Raw genomic sequence first — 21,262 nt, 5'->3', positions numbered from 1 at the left:
CATCAAAGGCAGGCTACTGGTCTTAGCTAATGCCTCAGCACAGGTGTTTCTATAGACCCCCTCCTCCCCCTAAACCCCACCTGGATGATATACTGCTGATGTATATTAGTGGCCATACTGTCTGCAGCTCTCATCACATACTCCCCCTTAAGCAACCAACTCAATCAAACACGAGCTAACAGGTGTACTGCTGTCATAGCCAACACTGGATGTATTACTATTCCAAGAGCAGGATTCTCCATGTTAGCTTCTCCTGTTTGCCTGATAATGCGCATACTCGTGTTCACACACAGACAGAGACAAAGACACACACACACCTGCCCATTCAGCTGAAAAGGCCTGAAGAGCCAATTAATGTAAATCTGCCACTGGGGCACTACCATCCCCCACCTCATCCTGCATTCAGGGCTTTTACATCACGTGTCTTTAGATAGCATCTTTATCAGACACAATTCGACTGACAATCAGGAAGCTGAGTAGTTCTGTGGCGTAGCTGTGTGTGTGTGTGTGTCAGTGAAGGCTGGTGGGGGGAGCTATAGGAGAACAGGCTCATTGTAATGGCTGGAATGGAGTTAATGGAATGGAGTCAAACGTGGTTTTCATATGTTTTATCTGTTTGATACCGTTTCATTTATTCCATTCCAGCCGTTACAATGAGCCTATAGTCCTAAAGCTCCTCCCACCAGCCTCCACTTGTGTGTGTGTGTGTGTGTGTGTGTGTGTGTGTGTGTGTGTGTGTGTGTGTGTGTGTGTGTGTGTGTGTGTGTGTGTGTGTGTGTGTGTGTGTGTGTGTGTGTGTGTGTGTGTGTGTGTGTGTGTGTGTGTGTGTGTGTGTGTGTGTGTGTGTGTGACATCTCAGCTACATTTTCAGTAAAAGGAGTTGCATTTGATGTGGTCACCTTTTCACTAACCCCAATCTGAGACCAATCTGGAATGGCAGTTTTTACTCAGGCTGGCCCAGGTTAGGACCACTTCGGCACAGAAGAGAGAAATTGCTTCGAACAGAGCAAGTAAACCAAACAACCCCCATTTATCACCACCCCTGGAAATACTGCGTGTCCACTACACAGCCCAAGATCAGACGCATTCAGGAGAAGTCCAAGTAGCCCTCTAGTCCTCTACACCGTCTGACTCCAGTCTTAAAGACCCAGGGTTGTTAGATGGTGAGAGATTTATACACACCAAGTCACACACAAGACCACACACATACACACATGCACACGCACGCACATACACACACGCACGTACACACACACAGGTAACTCATTCATAGTGTGGATGAGCTGATTATTGACCTGTAAATAGTGTGGATGTGCAGATTATTTACCAGTAAATAGTGTGGATGTGCTGATTATTGCCCAGTAAATAGTGTGGATGTGCTGATTATTGACCAGTAAATAGTGTGGATGTGCTGATTATTGACCAGTAAATAGTGTGGATGTGCTGATTATTGACCAGTAAATAGTGTGGATGTGCTGATTATTTACTCCTAAATAGTGTGGATGTGCTGATTATTTACTCCTAAATAGTGTGGATGTGCTGGTTATTTACTCCTAAATAGTGTGGATGTGCTGGTTATTTACTCCTAAATAGTGTGGGTGTGCTGATTATTTACTCCTAAATAGTGTGGATGTGCTGATTATTGACCTGTAAATAGTGTGGATGAGCTGATTATTGACCTGTAAATAGTGTGGATGTACTGGTTATTTACTCCTAAATAGTGTGGATGTGCTGTTTATTTACTCCTAAATAGTGTGGATGTGCTGATTATTGACCAGTAAATAGTGTGGATATGCTGATTATTTACTAGTGTGTGTTTACTAGTAGTTTACTAGTATTTACTAGTAGTTTACTAGTGCGTGGTGGTGCATGTTTTTTTCTCAGAGCCTGGTTGTGTGGCTCTTTCTGGTGAGGAGAGGCAGAATGGCAGTATATTCAGACCACATGGCCAGTGTAATCATGTCAATTAAGATTTTTTTTCTCCCACGGGTCCACAAGAACCTTTTCAATGAGGCTTTTTGATGGCGACATCGCTTTTCCTGGGGCTTGATACTACAGCTTTGATTGGTATCTGAAGTACTTCTGGGAGTCCCAGCTCTCCGTTTCCTATTAACAGCCCCCCAACAAAGACCCCAGTTCAGAGAGCAGAAAATTGCCTCGCCTTTTAATCGGCTGTTAATTGCAGTCATCTGCAAAAAACAAATCAACACACTAGTAACGGGTGGCAGGATCATTGACTTTGCTGACAAAGATGTCAAAAGGAGAGAAAAGCAAACAGATGAGGGGGCAGGTTCAATAGACACTTGTGGTTGACACAGATAGCAGCACTCCATTATCCTCTCCAGCTGTTTCATTAAGGAATACTAAGGAGCACATTTTGTTCCACTTTCTGCCAGTGCCCATGCTGAAGACCACCTCATCCCCCACTGCAGTCCCTTTTATCTGCAGAGGGAATAAGATGACAGCTCGGCGGATATAGGCCTCAGAAACTATGCCATTCCATCTCTACAACTTAGAGGACTTATGGGTCGCTGTCACTGTCTCTGGTGGTTATTTTCCTCAATGTTCAGCTGTAGGCCATTATTACATGGACCAAATCTAGGATCTGGCTGTACTTTCGCCTTTGAGGGGAGAAAAGTATCAAAGGTTGATATGGGGCCACAATATCAAGCCTGTGAGTGTTTGTTTTCTTATTAGCGTGTGAAAGAGATGTGTGCCATATTTTATATTTAAGTGGCTAAACGAGCACAATCATTTAATAAAGGACTTGAAATAGATACAGAAACAGAAAGGCCATAGGGGAAAAGCGATAAACAGAAAAGCTACAAATTAAATAAAAAGTTTCAAAGTCCAAAGAAACTATTTTAGGGTAAAAGTAAGCCAAAACGGCCATCAAGTCAAGACAGAAAAGGGCTCTCTCATAGCCTACCCTTGTGGAGGGTTAGAGAGAGAGCTGCAACCTTGATATGACCTCGCTAAGTGAAGAGACACACCTTTACTTTATAGCCTAAAAATAAAGACAGCTATGAGTCATATACAGTGCATTCGGAAAGTATTCAGACCCCTTGACTTTGAAGACATTTTGTTACATTACAGACTTATTCAAAAATGTATTACATTGTTTTCTTCCCTCATCAGTCCACACACAATGCCCCATAATGACAAAGAAAAAATAGGTTTTTAGACATTTTTGCAAATGTATTTACAATTTCAAAAATAAAAACCTTATTTACATAAGTATTCAGACCCTATGAGACTCGAAATTGAGCTCAGGTGCATCCTGTTTCCATTGATCATCCTTGAGATGTTTCTACAACTTGATTGGAGTCCACCTGTGGTAAATTTAATTGATTGGACATGATTTGGAAAGGCACACCTGTCTATATAAGGTTCTACAGAGCAAAAACCAAGTCACGAGGTCGAAGGAATTGTCCGTAAAGCTCAGAGACAAGATTGTGTTGAGGCACAGATCTAGGGAAGGGTACCAAAACATTTCTGCAGCATTGAAGGTCCCAAGGCCTTCATCATTCTTAAATGGAAGAAGTGTGGATCCACCAAGACTCTTCCTAGAGCTGGCTGCCCAGCCAAACTGAGCAATCGGGGGAGAAGGGCCTTGGTCAGGGAGGTGACAAACAACCCGATGGTCATTCTGACAGATCTCCAGAGTTCCTCTGTGGAGATGGGAGAATCTTCCAGAAGGACAACCATCTCCGCAGCACTCCACCAATCACGCCTTTATGGTAGAGTGGCCAGACGGAAGCCACTCCTCAGTGAAAGGAACATGACAGCCCGCTTACAGTTGACGTGAGCATCTCGTCATTATATACAGATGTCTGGTTTCAGCTACTTGTGAATTGGAAAGGAAGGTTGGCGGATACTGGCTTCCCCTAAAGTAAAATGATATTTTGCCCAAATTATATAAATACTCCTGTCTAAATAAAATCATTGAAATACTTCACCAGAGAGCATGAGGATCATTGGCTTCTAATGTTTTTGCTGTGGATTGTTTCAAACACAAGTGCATAGGCCTATTCCGATTTGGGAAGCCTGCAATTTGGGCAGAACGTGGGAATAGGCCCAGCTGATTATTGAGTTCGCTGCTGTCAGTGAAAAGCATCTACAATATGTGTGAAGATAATGTGTCTTGAGCAGTGGAGATTTTAGTATGTACATTTTGGTTGGGAAAAAAAATAAATGTGCGATGCATGCCAGAAAAGCCACTACACAACACAATACAAAAAAATACATTAATTGCACTATAACGGTGACAAACAGTGCCCGCAAACTGTTAGGGCCTAGATAAAGCTGTCCCAACAGCAGAGTCCCAACACCTTACCACTGCTACACCTGACTATCAGCGAAACCTTGTCTGGCAGCGAAACAGTTCATTCAGCCTCGGGATGCTGGCCTTCTAGGCAGAGTTGCAAAGAAAAAGCAATATCTTAGACTGACCAATAAAATAAAAGATTAAGATGGGCAAAAGAACACTGACACTGGACAGAGGAACTCTGCCTAGAAGGACAGCATCCCGGAGCCGCCTCTTCACTGTTGACGTTGAGACTGGTGTTTTGCGGGTACTATTTGATGAAGCAGTTGAGGACTTGTGAGGAGTCTGTTTCTCAAACTAGACACTCTAATGTACTTGTCCTCTTGCTCAGTTGTGCACCAGAGCCTCACACTCCTCTTTCTATTTTTGTTAAAGACAGTTTGCGCTGTTCTGTGAAAGGAGTAGGACACAGCGTTGTACAAGATCTTCAGTTTCTTGGCAATTTATCACATGGAATAGCCTTCATTTCTCAGAACAAGAATAGAATGATGAGTTTCAGAAGAAAGTTCTTTGTTTCTATCCATTTTGAGCCTATAATCAAACCCACAAATGTTTATGCTCCAGATGCTCAACTAATCTAAAGAAGGCCAGTTTTTTTAGCATCTTTAATCAGTACAGCAGTTTTCAGCTGTGCTAACATAATTGCAATTTTTTTTTTTAATGATCATGGGGGGGGGGGCTCAACACAGATGAGGCTCTGCCCTGAATGATGGGACGCCACTGGTCTTGAGTATAATGAAAAATGTTGACTCGAGAAGAGGGGTGTGGCGAAGATATGGGTGTGTCTCTCTTCAGAATGCATGTGCTCAGCTCTCCAGAATGACTCAGCTGTCTCGCACCAATTCTTGCACTTTCATTGTTTCAATGTGTGAATTGATTGCCCTTTGTTTATTTTGATCAATTCCCCATTACATGTGTGAACAGTAGTAAATGTACCGTTAATCTCCATCATTTGGTTACATTAATTTCTGTTAATACATATATTCATTATAGTCATTTACCGTTCTCATTCTCAGAGTGGAAATGTTGTTTGCAGACTTCTACCTGCTAAACTTGCGACAAACAAGTTTTGGTTCAATTCATGACCATCATTTATGAGTTTTGTCAATTTTTACATTTTTGTGTTGTTTGGAGTGCTCCATGTGAGCAATGAGCATGTGTCTCTGTCCGGGGAACATAGTAAAATACCTGAAAACTTTTCCCCAAAACAGTTGTCTGTCCCAAGCTCACTGACATGGGAAACTCTCAGGGTAGGGCCTGGAATAGGCTAGTTGATACAATGTTGCAGGTTCACTAGCAGCAACTTCAGGCCAGACCCAGTTGATTGATTTGATACCATGTGCACGATAGTTCAAGACCTATAGAAAGGGAGACAGACAGGTGGAGTAGAGAGATGAATGCGATTACAAGAACCTGAATTTTCATCAGGATATTTGTCGGCTTTATGTATTTTTACTTAGTTGACAATGGAAGTGATAGGCCTACTCCTGCATTGGCCTATAAGCAATCTGAGTCTCGAACTGCCAATGGATCACGATGTATCAATGTGTCCATATGGCATTAGTTGAATTTGACCTTTTAGATTTTTAGCATTTTAATTCAGACTTTTACTATTAAGTGAATGACAACGATTGAGAAAATAATATGTTAGTTTTGATATGAAACTGTTCCACAAAAATATGCATATGAAAATCATAACTGGCACACAGATCGGCATAAATGGTTTTAAATTGTTCCCCAAACTTAAAACTCGCGCATCACCTATTGAGTGATTTGTTTGGGAATCAAATGAAAGTATCATGACTGGTGTTTATGCCACATTGAAATGTAATACATTTTACTATAAAAACCCATTAAAAAAAATGTGCACACATTGGAGGTCCCATGAAGAAAGAAAACGTGCCCCCCTATGGAAATCAAATGCCCTGTCTTTCAGCGCAGTTCCAGCAACTACGTGGATGTGTAACCAGACCAGTGGAGTACAGTACATCTTATCTCAGTTCTATGAAAATAGTATAGAACTGAATCAAAGGCCTGATTGAAGACCATAAGAAGATATCATAAGGAATGGATAGAAATGTATAGAATGGTTACTTGGAGGAAAATGGGGAGGGTCATGCTCTTTTAGTTTCAGTCAAGGGCAGGGTTTAATATTTTTACATCTAGTACAGGGGAGGGTCATGCAATTTGTAATTAATGAAACATCAATATTTCTCAGTGTTTCTCAGAATTAGTTGCTTATTAGGTTATATATCGATGTGTGCCTGATGCCACCCCTCATCTCTGATTCTCCACTGGGCACACAATATCAAGTGCGCCTATGGGCTATTTAGTGTGGTCTCAATCAAATTATCCATAGCCTATAGGCTACGAAGTGCATGCTCGGAGAAGCACAGCGCAAAGTTATATTTCTAAGATATCTGCTGGGATGAGGTAAATACAACTGGGCTGCATTACACACGCCAATGGATATTCCAACAATGAGCCCCGGCCTGCTCTGCTCTTGCTGATCCAAAACTATTGTGTGCTGTCAAACCAATGGCTGTGCTGCGTCGGCTTCTTCAGAAAATAATTGTTGATTAGGCCTAGTCCCAAAAATTCACTATCTTGCGAGTGGACTAGCCTATAGCCTGTGTTCTCTTCAGTTTGAGATGGAGCGCGTGAAGATGAGGACCGGATGTCAACTTTGATAGCTTGCTACTACTAGAATAGATTTGATTAAAAACAAAAATGTTTGTCACGTTGTATAAGGATCGGAGACAGGCACAGGAAGCCGTAATAGGGGTTTTTAATACTCCACCGAATTTACACAACATGCCATGAAAGGCACGGGGACCCGTAATAACAATTGCACGGGACACGCAGCACGAAAGCCGAAACACAGGTACTCACAGGACCAACGGACATAATAACAATAACCGACCAGGACACTGGGGAACAGAGGGCACATATATACAATTACTAATCAGGGGAAATGGGAACCAGGTGTGCGTAATTAGACAGTTCATGACGCCTAGAAGAGGGTGCTGTAGAACTCCGGAGCTGGTGCACCCCCCCCCCCCCCCCCCCCGACGCACTGGATGACACCAGCCTCGAGGACGACCACAGAGGGGGTTTTAATTAAAAAAACATAATAGGGGGTTTTAATACTCCACCCAAATTATACAACATGCCATGAAAGGCACAGGGACGAAGCACAAAACAAACATGCATACAGAACACACAGGGATGTAATCCAAACAAAAGAGCGAGGTTAAACCTCTAATAAATACACGGGACGAGACCCGTAATAACAATACAAGGGACGAGACCCGTAATAACAATGCAAGGGACAAGACCCGTAATAACCATGCAAGGGACAAGACCCGTAATAACCATGCAAGGGACAAGACCCGTAATAACCATGCAAGGGACAAGACCTGTAATAATAATTGCACAAAACAACAAACAGGTACACACAGGACCAACGGACATGGTGACAATAACCAACATGGACACTGGGGAACAGAGGGCACATATATAAACTCACGTCCTCTCACTGTCAACTGCGTTTATTTTCAGCAAACTTAACATGTGTATATATATAAGTTCCACAGACATGTGACTAACAGAAATGGAATAATGTGTCCCTGAACAAAGGGGGGCGGGTCAAAATCAAAAGTAACACACAGTATCTGGTATGGCCACCAGCTGCATTAAGTACTCCAGTGCATCTCCTCCTCATGGACTGTTCCAGATTTGCCCGTTCTTGTTGTGAGATGTTACCCCACTCTTCCACCAAGGCACCTGCAAGTTTCCAGACATTTCTGGGGGAATGGCCCTAGCCCTCACCCTCCGATCCAACAGGTCCCAGACGTACTCAATGGGATTGAGATCCGGGCTCTTCGCCGGCCATGGCAGAACACTGACATTCCTGTCTTGCAGAAAATCATGCACAGAAAGAGCAGTATGGCTGGTGGCATTGTCATGCTGGAGGGTCATGTCAGGATGAGCCTGCAGGAAGGGTACCACATGAGGGAGGAGGATGTCTTCCCTGTAACGCACAGCGTTGAGATTGCCTGCAATGACAACAAGCTCAGTCCGATGATGCTGTGACACACCACCCCAGACCATGACGAACCCTCCACCTCCAAATCGATCCTACTCCAGAGTACAGGCTTCGGTGTAACGCTCATTCCTTCGACGATAAACGCGAATCCGACCATCACCCCTGGTGAGACAAAACCGCAACTCGTCAGTGAAGAGCACTTTTTGCCAGTCCTATCTGGTCCAGCGACAGTGGGTTTGTGGCCATAGGCAACGTTGTTGCCGGTGATGTCTGGTGAGGACCTGCCTTACAACAGGTGTACAAGCCCTCAGTCCAGCCTCTCTCAGCCTATTGCAGACAGTCTGAGTACTGATGGAGGGATTGTATGCACAATCCTGGTGTAACCCGGGCAGTTGTTGTTACCATCCTGTACCTGTCCCGCAGGTGTGATGTTCGGATGTACCGATCCTGTGCAGGTGTTGTTACACGTGGTCTACCACTGCGAGGACAATCAGCTGTCCGTCCTGTCTCCCTGTAGTGCTGTCTTAGGCGTCTCACAGTACGGATTTAAAATACCAGGGAAAGATGTAACTCCGATACATATGGGAGTGTCATTGTTTCATTTCTTTGACATTCAGAGGCTGAGCTACAACCTTCTACAGCCGGGGAGACAAAAAATAAACTTTGCTTGGGAAGTAATCTAATTCTGTCACTATCAATTGATTAAGCTATTCACTTTTTGAACAATAGATGTTTAAACCCAGAGAGCTTTTAGGGAAACATTTGTGACCTTCTCTCGTTGGGTTAAGCCACAGAAGAAGAGCAGCCAGCAGTTGAAACTTACATTTTTCTGCGTCGGTAGGCCTACTCTGTCTGGGGTGGAAAGTTAGGCCTAACTTTTGAAAGTACCATGCTCAGATTCCTAATGACATCTCAGATTTAAGTATTTGCAAACAGGGGCAGTTTCAGTGCAAACAAGACACACTGACTTGGTATTGTAGAAATATGATAAGATGAACACATTAGGGTTCTCTCTCTTTCAATTATTAGCCTTTCATTTTGGCCATTAAAAAAGATTCTACTAATATGTAAAGTGAAGTAGAATTGCATGAAATTTTTATAAAAGGCCCTTTTTTTCTCAGACCTGCAAATACGATGATGATTAATTCAATGCTTTTATTATAAAGGAGATATTTCCACCCCTACGCTTGTCCATGGTGACCTGTGAACCAAAAACCTTCTGGCCCACAGCCCTGCCCGCTATCAAAATTCCTGCATTGCCATTCAATGCTTACAGGACGAATAACACTTTCTAAAACTGCATATCTAAGGCTCTGATCTCTCCAAGAAGTGAGGGTAAACGGTAGACATGCTCTCTAATATCCAGTTTGTTTAATTATTATTTTGGGTACAGGGTGGGTTTGCCTAAAATATATTTTGCTGAAGGGAGGGCCATCCATTTTCATTTGGGAGAGGTCCGATTTTCTCCATGTAACCCTTATTATAAATAACGTTCACTCCCTAAATAAGACAAACCTTGAGGGCATGAGATGTGGAGCCTTGTGAAGGACAGGCAGTGCTGTTTGTGCAGCTCCAAGGTCAGCTGATGGCTGTTCCCTGAGTGACTCAGAGCTAGAGGTGTGGTCCCCTATGGGCCCCGGTCAAAAGTAGTGCACTACATAAGGAATAGTGCTATTTGGGACGCAACAAGGAAAGTCCTCAGCCAGGGCTAACTGGGCCAATAGCATCCCTCACGCAGATTGGGGTGAAGCGGGAGAAAGGGTCAGCGAGGCATTCTAATGAGCCCCACTGATATGGACAAAGAGGTACAACTAAACACCATGAAACACTTTGAAATGACAATAGAAAACGTGTCAATGTTACTCAGAGCAGACTTACTTTGAACAATGGGTGATAAAATAAAAAGGCCAACATTGTTTATTTCAATGATCCTTAGGGGAGAAAATCTTTTCTAGTTCACTTAACTCAAACTCTTTCAACCTTCAGTTAATTGGCAGACAATGAATGGTCAGGAAGATTATGCCGCTTTGGTCAGTGTTATGTTACGTGACTGTGACCAGGCAGGACTGGGGAATTGGTCAAGGTTATTTCAATGTAGAAGGACCCATAAGCTTCAACATGTGAAGTTCATAGGAGCATGTCAAATTGGGTGTCATATGAAAGGTAAGATTTCATATATATATATATATTAAGGCATATATTAATTTTTCAGCGTGCATTATTTCCCTAGAACGCATAGTATATCAGCAAGGTAGAATTCATAGGCTATAGCTAATTCTTACATATTATATGTTTGAGCTGCTATTGAAAGCAATAGTCTAATTGAAAACATTGGCATTGTTGAATTCGATTTTCATAATAGCAGGCTAGGACTGATGGTTTGGTTAGCTAAACTAGCAAGTCTGTTGGTTTGGTTACCAAGGCAACTACTTTAGCTGTCTGGTAAACTTGCTACCAGCTTCAGTGGATGTTGAACACAATTCTACCTGCAAATTATAAAGTGATAGCCATGGTATGAAAGGGATAATCACCTATGCGTTCTCTGGAAAATACTGCGACTCCAGGGAAGGTTAGTTCCACTCCGCTAGCGTGTGGTGAAACACACCTTCCACGTTGTTCATTCATTTCCATAGAACGCATAGCCCCCCATTGATTATCCCTTACATAATGTTGAAGTAAAGACTCCTGCCAACTAATATCAACACTTATATTTAGTTTGGGACATATAATTCTGCTTTCAGTAGGTTACAGAAACATTGCCTTGTGCATTGAAATTCCTTTACCAAAAACCCACATATCTTTAAGATATTTTCTCATTTCTCCCCCCCCCCATGAGGAGGGAGGATAATTTAATTTCATGAATAAAGGTAGACCTATTAATTAGTTATAGTGTTTTTACAGATATAAATGCTGTTTATATAATGGAATTGCTGAAAAATCGGTAACAGAATTTCTGCACTTGAATTGGCTACAATGGGAATTCATAGTAATCACAAGCCACAGTTGGGTCCACAAGTTTGGACAGCACAGTACAGTACAGTATAGTTCAGTACAGCACAGCACAGCACAGCACAGCACAGCACAGCACAGCACAGCACAGAATAGTACAGTACAGTATAGTTCAGTACAACACAGCACAGAATAGTACAGTACAGTATAGTTCAGCACAGCACAGAATAGTACAGTACAGTATAGTTCAGCACAGCACAGGAGAGTACAGTACAGTAAAAAAAAGTAGAGTATAGTTCAGTACAGTCCACAGGAGAACACACTAAAGTTGAGTACACTATAATGTACTGTACTGAACTATAACTGACTACTGAATATACTGTACTCTACTGTACTGTACTGAACTCTACTGTACTCTACTCTACAGTACTGTACTGTACTGTATTCTACTGTACTGTACTGTACTAAACTCGACTGAACTCTAATATATTCTTGTTTGGCATACATTTTAAGTAAAAAATCTGAGTCTCAGCGCAATTCTGTTTCCATGGAATTGCCCTCAACTCTGACTCACAGCAATGACTGTGGATGACTGCAGCCACACAGAACTAACAAAGAGAGAGGTGTAGGCGTATAGCTGAATGGAAATGCATCCAATGCACATAGCCTACAGCTGAGTCACTCTCATAGATCTGCCAAATGAGGTGATGATGTGCTGACCATGGGATGATGCACTGGATTATAATCTGCAGATGGTCTCATGTTTCAACTAGTAACCTGACATGACACAACCATTGCACCTGGATGCAGATTAAGTTAAATCTCAACCAGGATAGAAATTGAGTGCACAGTACAGTACAGTATAGTTCAGTACAGCACAGAATAGTACAGTACAGTACAGTACAGCACAGCACAGAATAGTACAGTACAGTATAGTTCAGTACAGTATAGTTCAGTACAGTACAGCACAGTACAGTATAGTTCAGTACAGTACAGCACAGTACAGTACAGCACAGAATAGGTTATAGGTATCCAGGTTATTGCGGCATCCGAATATTCTGCTCATGTGATAACATTTAACACGTCCTGGAACTTCCTGGTGATGATTATATCTTATTTTGTAAGATTGCAGCCCATTTTGTGTGGTAGTACATCCTTACACAAATAATGCGAGCACTCAACTAAACCTGCAGTTTATGGCTGGGCATATTTTCAGTAGTTAAGAGCAGAATATTCAGCAGGAAGGAAGAGCCTTCCAGCCGAGCCACACAAACACACACCCTTCACATAAAATGCATCCCATTAAACATTAAACACACACGGCAAGGCCAACATTCCAGACAGTCCACATCAAACCTCTGTGAACAGTATGCGCTACCTGCAGTCTGGACAAAGACCAGAGCTACCTCCACCGAGGCTAATTGACTGACTTTGTGTCTGTGGAAGAACTCTCCTTTTTAATGGTTTAAAAACTGCTAACAATGGGCAACAGCTGAAAGGACTCAAGTTTGGTCTAGTATACAGCTTTGCCATTTCATAACAAAGTATTTTGTTCACATTCAGTGTATATAATGTCCACAGGCTTTGGAAGCGTACTGTTGAATGAACACCCAATAGTAGAATGTAGTTATTAAATAATTCAAATATCAGGCCCGAAGGAGGGACAGTCTGTCACGATAGAACTCCCCTCAGGAAAAAACTTTCTGCATAGCCTATATAGTGTAGTGACAGATATAGGACAGTAATTTAGCCTATATAATGTGGTGACAGATATAGGACAGTAATTTAGCCTATATAATGTGGTGACAGATATAGGATAGTAATTTAGCCTATATAATGTGGTGACAGATATAGGACAGTAATTTAGCCTATATAATGTGGTGACAGATATAGGACAGTAACTTAGCCTATATAATGTGGTGACAGATATAGGACAGTAATTTAGCCTATATAATGTGGTGACAGTTATAGGACAGTAACTTAGCCTATATAATGTGGTGACAGATATAGGACAGTAACTTAGCCTATATAATGTGGTGACAGATATAGGACAGTAATTTAGCCTATATAATGTGGTGACAGATATAGGACAGTAATTTAGCCTATATAATGTGGTGACAGATATAGGACAGTAATTTAGCCTATATAATGTGGTGACAGATATAGGACAGTAATTTAGCCTATATAATGTGGTGACAGATATAGGATAGTAATTTAGCCTATATAATGTGGTGACAGATATAGGACAGTAATTTAGCCTATATAATGTGGTGACAGATATAGGACAGTAATTTAGCCTATATAATGTGGTGACAGATATAGGACAGTAATTTAGCCTATATAATGTGGTGACAGATATAGGACAGTAATTTAGCCTATATAATGTGGTGACAGATATAGGATAGTAACGGCTTCTCTGTGTACGTGATGAGCTGCTAACTGGCTAACACATGTTGTCCAGCTCACTCTTTAAGACGCCGTCGCATTTCACACGTGAACTTGTTTGACGCTGTGGATCAGCTGAACGAGGTGAGATCATCAGACACATGGTCACAGGCACACACTGACATGACTTCGCACGTCAAGCTTTCATGACAGACACATTAGTAGCACTCCACTGACCAACATGCATCCTAACACATGGCAACAACACAAAGCACCAATTCAAATGACAGTGTAAGAGAGAGAGAGAGAGAGAGAGAGAGAGAGAGAGAGAGAGAGAGAGAGAGAGAGAGAGAGAGAGAGAGAGAGAGAGAGAGAGAGAGAGAGAGAACGTGATGCTCCTTGTGGTGATAGGCTGCTATGTATGTGGTTAGCTTAGCTGGCTATTGTTTGAGCATCACACTAGTAGTCAAACCACAACCCAGCCACCCCCACCCAATTTAATCAAGCATCGGATACATAGCGTGCTGACTAAAAATACCCAAGATACATACACATCAGTCTCAACAAAAAGTACCCGGACTGAGAGGTGCAACCTTGAATTTGCACCAATCAGATGGTGCCAACAGACGATGACGTGCCAGAAACGAGACAGCAGAAAAACCTCTGCATCAGTCCAGACTGATTGTCAATCACTGTTGTGGTTGGTCATCTTTTGCCACCATAATGTTTTAACAGAGTAATAACTGAGTAATGGCACAGTTTCTAAACCCAGAGGCGCTGGGAACGCTGCGAAACAGGCCAAGCAGATCAGGCCCGGGTTTGGGGTTTGAGAAGTAAATGAGAGAAGTGAAAAATTCTTCCTTAGTTTTTAAAATATATAAGGCACAACACAACCTAAATTCGAACCAATGCCTTGAGTAGTTGAACATCTTATTACTCGAACCTCGTGAAACTGACAAATTGACACGTTTTCATTTTCATCAAAAATAACTTCACATTGAAGGTGTGCCTTTGATTTGACAGCCTGCACATGCGCAGTTTGGCATGAGACACGATGGCGTGTTTTTATGCATGAGCTTAGCTAGCCAATGTCGCTATGACATTGCCTACAAGTGTGATCGGGGATTTAAATTGGAGAAGCAGTTTCTGCTTATCTTCATGCTGTACCGTCTTTGGTAATAGCCTATATGTTTCATGGGAATTAAAGCTATATATTCTGGTCATAGCAAAGTTTACCAAGTCTTAATTAAAGCTACTACTGAGACATTGCATTGTTATTTTGGAGCTGGTTAACATATATGACCTCTAACATCAGTATATCTTGGCCAAACAAGACACGTTATGTAGTTTACAAGACATCAACACTGAGGTTAACCTGATGACAGTACATATGGAGATATGGAGTCCATTTTTATTGTTTGGAATGGAGTCAAATGCTTCATATTGTGTGAGGCAACATGCAGGCTGGATGGGGTTACAGGTGGAATTTCCCCTGGCTCCCATTTCTCTTCGACGTCACTTCTGCCGCTTGGCTGTAGCGCTGCCTACTGAGATATCATAGGACGGAGAACTCAGGTGACAGAGCTGTTGAAACCAAATCACTGTGAAATAAGGAACTTTACAAAGCGAGTTCCCCCACTATCTTTCAACAGAAACGGCAGCCACAGTTAGATATCTTCGGTGTGAAATAGGGAAGTATGACGATTTTGTTTCAGGTTTTCTGTGTAAATTTGGTTCCTTTATTTGAGTGAGTCATTTACCCATACGTAGAATGTATGCACACATGACTGTAAGTCGCTTTGGATAAAAGCGTCTGCTAAATGGCATATATTATTATTATTATATTATTATATTATATATTACTTCACATTTTGGTCAACTTACATACTTGTTTACATAGACAGAGAAACATATAAACATTGCCACCTTGTGGTTAGTTGAGAGGTGTCAAATGACACTAATTTACCTCAGAGAGACTGATCACTGGACTTGATTGGAAACAAGACATCAAACCAGGCATCTCAAGAGACATTACAGGGGCTTCTAATCTAAAGCTTTTTCAGAGGATGCGATAGAGCATATGTTTCCCACATCATCTGACTTGAACACTGACCAAAAAGGATAAGACAAACACAAGAGTCATTTCATTCACTCACCTGTCTCTGTCAAGGCCACTATGTAAGGTATCTGTCCTTTGTGAGGCTATGGTGGTGCTTCAGACACAGCATAAAAGTGTGATACAAGTGAGCTGGTAAGATCAATATCCAGGAGCCCATTAGGGCAGCTCTCTGCCGGTTAAGAAAAACCTCAAGACTGAGGCCGGGACAATGACAGGAACCCTCAATAGTTATGGAGTACAAAGGAGCACAGCTCACCCATTGTCTGGAATCATCGTCACCCAGTCACTCCTCAGCGGCTAGGGCTGCTGTGCCCTGCTGATGGTGACATCACGGTCACACCATAAGTACCAGGGATACCATTTGCCCCAGCCAGGCAGTCACAGAGGCTAGTGTTCCAAGTCAGTGTGTATAAACACACTATCAACTGCAACCTGATGCCTGGCCTGTTCTCATCAGGTTAATCCAAGCACTGTCTCATGAAAGCCGAGGGAAGTTAGTCCCTCAAAGTCCCGTTGTGCGGGAGAAGTCCCTTCAGCAACAAAGTTCAAAGGCAGAGAAGGCAGGGTCATTGATGCACATGACTATCAAGGCCGAGAGAGAGAGGGAAGGAGGGAAAGAGGGTGGGAGTGTGGAGTGAGGCAGGCACCATGGGATTAAAAAAAAACTATGCATGAAGTCTGTGCATGCAACATATGCTAGACACCACTACACTGCAGACAAGCCTATTTAGGAGCTCTTGTTGGAGATAATTGGTTTCAGAAGACTGAGATTTCCAATTATCTGCCAGGCCTCTGGGATAGGTTGGCTGTGTTGCAGGGAGGGAGGGGGGCAGTGGAGGAGAGGTGGGGTCAGAGGGACCAGCTGATATCTGTTGCTGACGGGCGGAGCTGAGAACCACAAGAACCCCACCCCCACCCCCCACCGGATAACAAGAGCACAAGTATTCCCCTGTCTCACCCCTCCCTTTCTCCAGACAACAGCAGGCACGGAAGGCCAATGAGATTTCTCAGCTTGCAATGTCCCTGAGGCCAGCATCTTAACCGAAAAATGTAAACATCTGGCAAACATTTATATTGGCCACAGATATGTTGAGGAGCTCAAGTCATTTGAGAAAACACGGTTTAGTGGAGATCCAAGCATCACATTTTTTGGAGGGTGAAGGTCGTTTATTACATGAAAATAAGCATGAACATGTTAGATGACCATGATGAGCAGACATGGTTCAGACAAGTGCCCCAGAAAGAGGGGGTCTTTCTCAACCTCTTGAACTGAATGACAAGTGGAACATTGTTAATGGTACCGCATGCCATTTCTAATAATCAGAGGAAATTAGAAGCACTGGTGCAATGACAGACTATTCTCCAATAGTTAAATTCATAGTCTGAAGAGCTATTGGTTATGCTTATTAATGTGATGTCTAATACTTCGGATGGCAACAATAGGGTGTAGTTGAACTCCTCTTTACATAACAGAGAAAACATTAACAATCCATTTCTTTCAGGACTGTATAATTGATCCCTCACACTCACATGAAGCAGAAATGGCCACTGGACCCAGGAGACACTGGAGACAGACTAGCTCTGTCAGCAGCACACAACAGCTTCACACATTTACCACACAGCACCCCTGTCACAAGGCAGGCATGGTAGTGGCACAATGACACAGCTTCTCCGTAAGAGGAGGGTTAATAAAGCAAAACAGTAGGTCATTCAGACTGGAGGCTTTTCACATCAAATGTGGGGTCAGTGGCAGAACATTGGTTTAATAGAAATCTTGAATTTGAGAAATTAAAGTAGTCCATATCTGTAGTAGCCTAGGTGAATATACAGTATAAACTACAGTATAAACTTCTTATTTACTTTGTTGTGGATGTACATAAATAAATACCTTATGTATGCTCTATGAAAATGAATTAAATAAATATAACACGTTCCTAAATAACTCTCATTAACTTATTGAAAGGGAGGGTTCTAGAAAATAAGAGACTGCTTGGGAGGTGGTAACACAACTGTTGGATTAATACACATCCCAGACTAATAGTCAAGACAGCATTTAAAAAAAACAGAAGTACATCATTAGCTATTCGAGTAGCGAAGACTCACCTTTAGTCCTTATCTTATAGCCTAGCGTCAGACATTTAAAATTCCAATGTCTTACGCCTCATGAATGATGGCTTCATCAACATCGGACAGTAGCCAAATATCTTCAGTAGGCACTTATCAACATCTTGGTAATAATCCCCCAAAAAGATGTAATTCTTCAAATGTGAGATGAAAGCTCGACATCATCGGTACAGCACAACGACTGAGGCAACTCCAGTTTCACTACTTTCTCGTGCTTGACGAAAGGTTACACAGTTTTTTTCTTATTTTTTTCTTACGGAAAGCTGATGCGTGGGGAATTCCTACCAGTCACATTTTCCCTAACCTGATGTAACAGGCGTAAAAGAAACCATAAGACATGATTGTCTAGCATTAAAAACTATGGAGAAACAGGACGTTATGAAAAAATAATGTAATGTTGGTTACTCTTATTGAGAAGACTAAACATTTACCGGTATAGACTAGAATAAACTAGGCCTATCTGAATTTCAACTGAACTGAAAATTATATAGACACTTCGTTTTTATAATTTGAATTATTCTCTATAGCAGATTGTGTTACCACCAACTCGATTTACAATCGCGAACATTATGGAATGCCATGCCTATTAAAAAAACAAACATTAAATATAGAACGCCTAGCATGTGGCTCAGATTGATACATTGAAACAGATAAATGCACACTGTCCCTTAGAATATCAAAATAACAGTACATTTTGAATCACGCCCACTTCAGAGGGATCGCATTTTCGGTACATTTCCTACTTCGGGAATGTACTTAATCTTGTAAAAAAACTGTGTTGTCCAGTTGAACAATATACATTCCAGACTTCAGATATTGTTGCAGAGTGTTTAGCATATAACTGATAAAGACACTGGTCCTGCTCTCTGTGAGCAGTTTTACCATTTATTGTGAAACAACTACGTGTTGCTTTTCATGAACGAGACCATTACTAAAATATTTAATTCCCATACCGGGAGTCGAACCCGGGCCGCCTGGGTGAAAACCAGGAATCCTAACCGCTAGACCATATGGGAATAGATACGTCATAAAGGCAAACGTATAGATTTATATCTGACCTGTAGAGGAATGGTAATACTTGTGAATAGGTCGGTTATAGCCCCTTAGGGTCATAAAGAGTTCTACCATTGTAATGTTCTAGATTATTACAGATAGGTAGCCTGTAGGTAACCTTGTTTTAAAAAAGTCTGAATTTAACACATCTCCACATTTCTGTTATCCATGTCAATTCAACCCCTCCTAGTGTCGACTTCATGTAACATGTGCCATGTACTAAAAAACAGTAGCTATAAACAGAGAGGAAGAGGCGAAGCAAGAGGGAGCCCAACATCTGTCTTCTCCTGCAGGTTCCGTTTTTTCGATCACCAAACGAGTTGTTGTTGTATGGACGTCAATGAGTGTCAAATTTAAGTAACTATAAGTAGGACACGTAACATCCCGGCAACGTTGAGAAAAAAAACACTTTATATGGGCCCCCGAGTAGCGCAGTGGTCTAAGTAAATGTTTTTGTTTTGTTATCTTTTGGAAATTGTAGAAATAAAACATTTTCCTTATTCAGACGTTCCAGCTAGGCAGGCTAACATTAGTTAGCTAATTCATTTGCTAGCTATCATACAGTAGGCATATATTCATAATTATATTTTTAATATATGTAGACATGCAATCATAATTGACTGTAGTGCATATAAAGCACCCACAAGTTACCGGTGGCTGAAAACACAATCATCGCATGATGAAGGAGTGACGAATTTCCAGCCAAGGGTGGTCCATTTTAAAAATCATTCCCTTCCCCGGGATGTCCCGGGCAGGCACCCACACCCACCCACCCATCAGGGCTGTAGCACTCCCAGTTTTTTGTTTGTTTTATCTTTATTTAAATAGGCAAGTCAGTTAAGAACAAATTCAGGTACTGCAGGGTTTCTTGGACCCGACGAGCCTCCAACAGACGCCGGACCGTGTAGGCCGGGGGACCATCAACAAGTCGAGCAGGCGAAGGTGCAGTTGTGGGGGGAGAGATGGGACTTGAAACGGGAGACATGGAAGGATGGACAGAACCTCATAGACCTGGGAAGCTGGAGACGATAGGGTTGATGCGGCTCAGGATCTTGAATGGTCCTATGTAGCGAGTCCACCTGTAAGGGAAGATCACGGGTGGACAGCCACACCCGTTGCCCCGGTCAGAGGAGCCCGAAAAGGCCTTCAGTGACGGTTTGCCTTGGTCTCGGGCAGAGGAGTGGAGCAAGGAGGATCGCGCTATCGTCTAATGAACGCCTCGGCTGATGGCACCCCCGCTTCGGCCTATTTATTCAGGAAATAGGGAGGCGGGGTCGAACCAGAACTGACACTTGAGCGGCGAACAGTCCAGTGGACAAGTTTGGCAGTGGGTTGTGAGCATACTCTGCCCATACGAGGAACTTACTCCAGTTGCTGGCCTGGGATGGAGACAAAACAGAGGAGAAACTCCTCCAACTCCTGGTTGGTCCACTCCGTTTGCCCATTCGACTGTGGGTGGAACCCCAAGGAGAGACTCACCGACAAGGCTTTCCAATATCGTGCGATGAACTGGGGCCCACAATCCTAGACAATGTATTGGGGAAGTCTGTATAGTCGAAAGACATGGGTAATCAAGAGATCAGCGGTCTCCTTCGCTGAGGGCAACTTGGGTAAGGCGATGAAATGGGCTGCCTTGGAAAACCGATTGTTGACCACCAGTATAGTGGTAAGCCCTTGGGATGTGGGTAACCCTGTGATAAAGTTTACAGACAGGTGGGACCAGGGCTGGCTGGGGATGGGCAGGGGTTGGAGCAACCCAGCCAGTCACAGTCGTCAGGACTTGCCTTGGGCACAGGTGGAGCAGGCCGTAACAAAGGATCCCACATCTTTAATCATGTTGGGCCACCAGAATTTCCGCCTCAGGAACTCCAGTGTCCGATTAACCCCTGGATACCCAGTTCATTTAGAGGTGTGTAGTACTCAGGAACGGGCTGATCGCGGAACATAAAGTCTGTTAGTGGGACCCCTGCCGGGGTCAGGTTCTCGGGTCTGGGTTTGTCAGACTGTCGTCTCAATACTCCATATCACGGGGGCTACAATGCGGTAGCTGGGGATGATGGGCTTGGAGTCCCTCTGTGACGACCTTCGTCAGGGTGGAAATAACCGGACCAAGGTGCAGCATGGTGAGCGTACGTTTCTTTTTATTATAAAAATGTCTCCAACAAAACATAGAATAAGTAAACGACCGTGAAGCTTACTTCGTCTATACAGGCCACTAACAAAGACAACTAGCCCACAACTAAGGTGGAAAAACAGT

The 21,262-nt window shown here is 42.7% G+C and overlaps 1 protein-coding gene across 2 annotated transcripts in view; it reads right to left on the bottom strand.

The window, feature by feature from the left end:
* Positions 1 to 18,178, bottom strand: part of LOC123993549 (ETS-related transcription factor Elf-1-like) — an 86,317-nt gene extending 68,139 nt beyond the window's left edge. Inside the window, exons 1-2 of one of the 2 annotated variants that reach the window (XM_046295820.1) lie at positions 17,932 to 18,178; positions 5,516 to 5,685 (exon numbers count right to left, since the gene is read on the bottom strand). The gene's annotated coding sequence lies outside the window, so the exon portion shown is untranslated. The remainder of the gene's footprint in view (positions 1 to 5,515; positions 5,686 to 17,931) is intronic. The other variant, XM_046295819.1, reaches the window with a different exon arrangement.
* Positions 18,179 to 21,262: the final 3,084 nt, after the last annotated feature.

The sequence above is a fragment of the Oncorhynchus gorbuscha genome, linkage group LG13 (assembly GCF_021184085.1).
Source record: "Oncorhynchus gorbuscha isolate QuinsamMale2020 ecotype Even-year linkage group LG13, OgorEven_v1.0, whole genome shotgun sequence".
Taxonomy (NCBI): Eukaryota; Metazoa; Chordata; class Actinopteri; order Salmoniformes; family Salmonidae; genus Oncorhynchus; species Oncorhynchus gorbuscha.
Note: the sequence above shows the minus strand (reverse complement) of the source record. Positions and strands in the feature narration are given on the sequence as shown.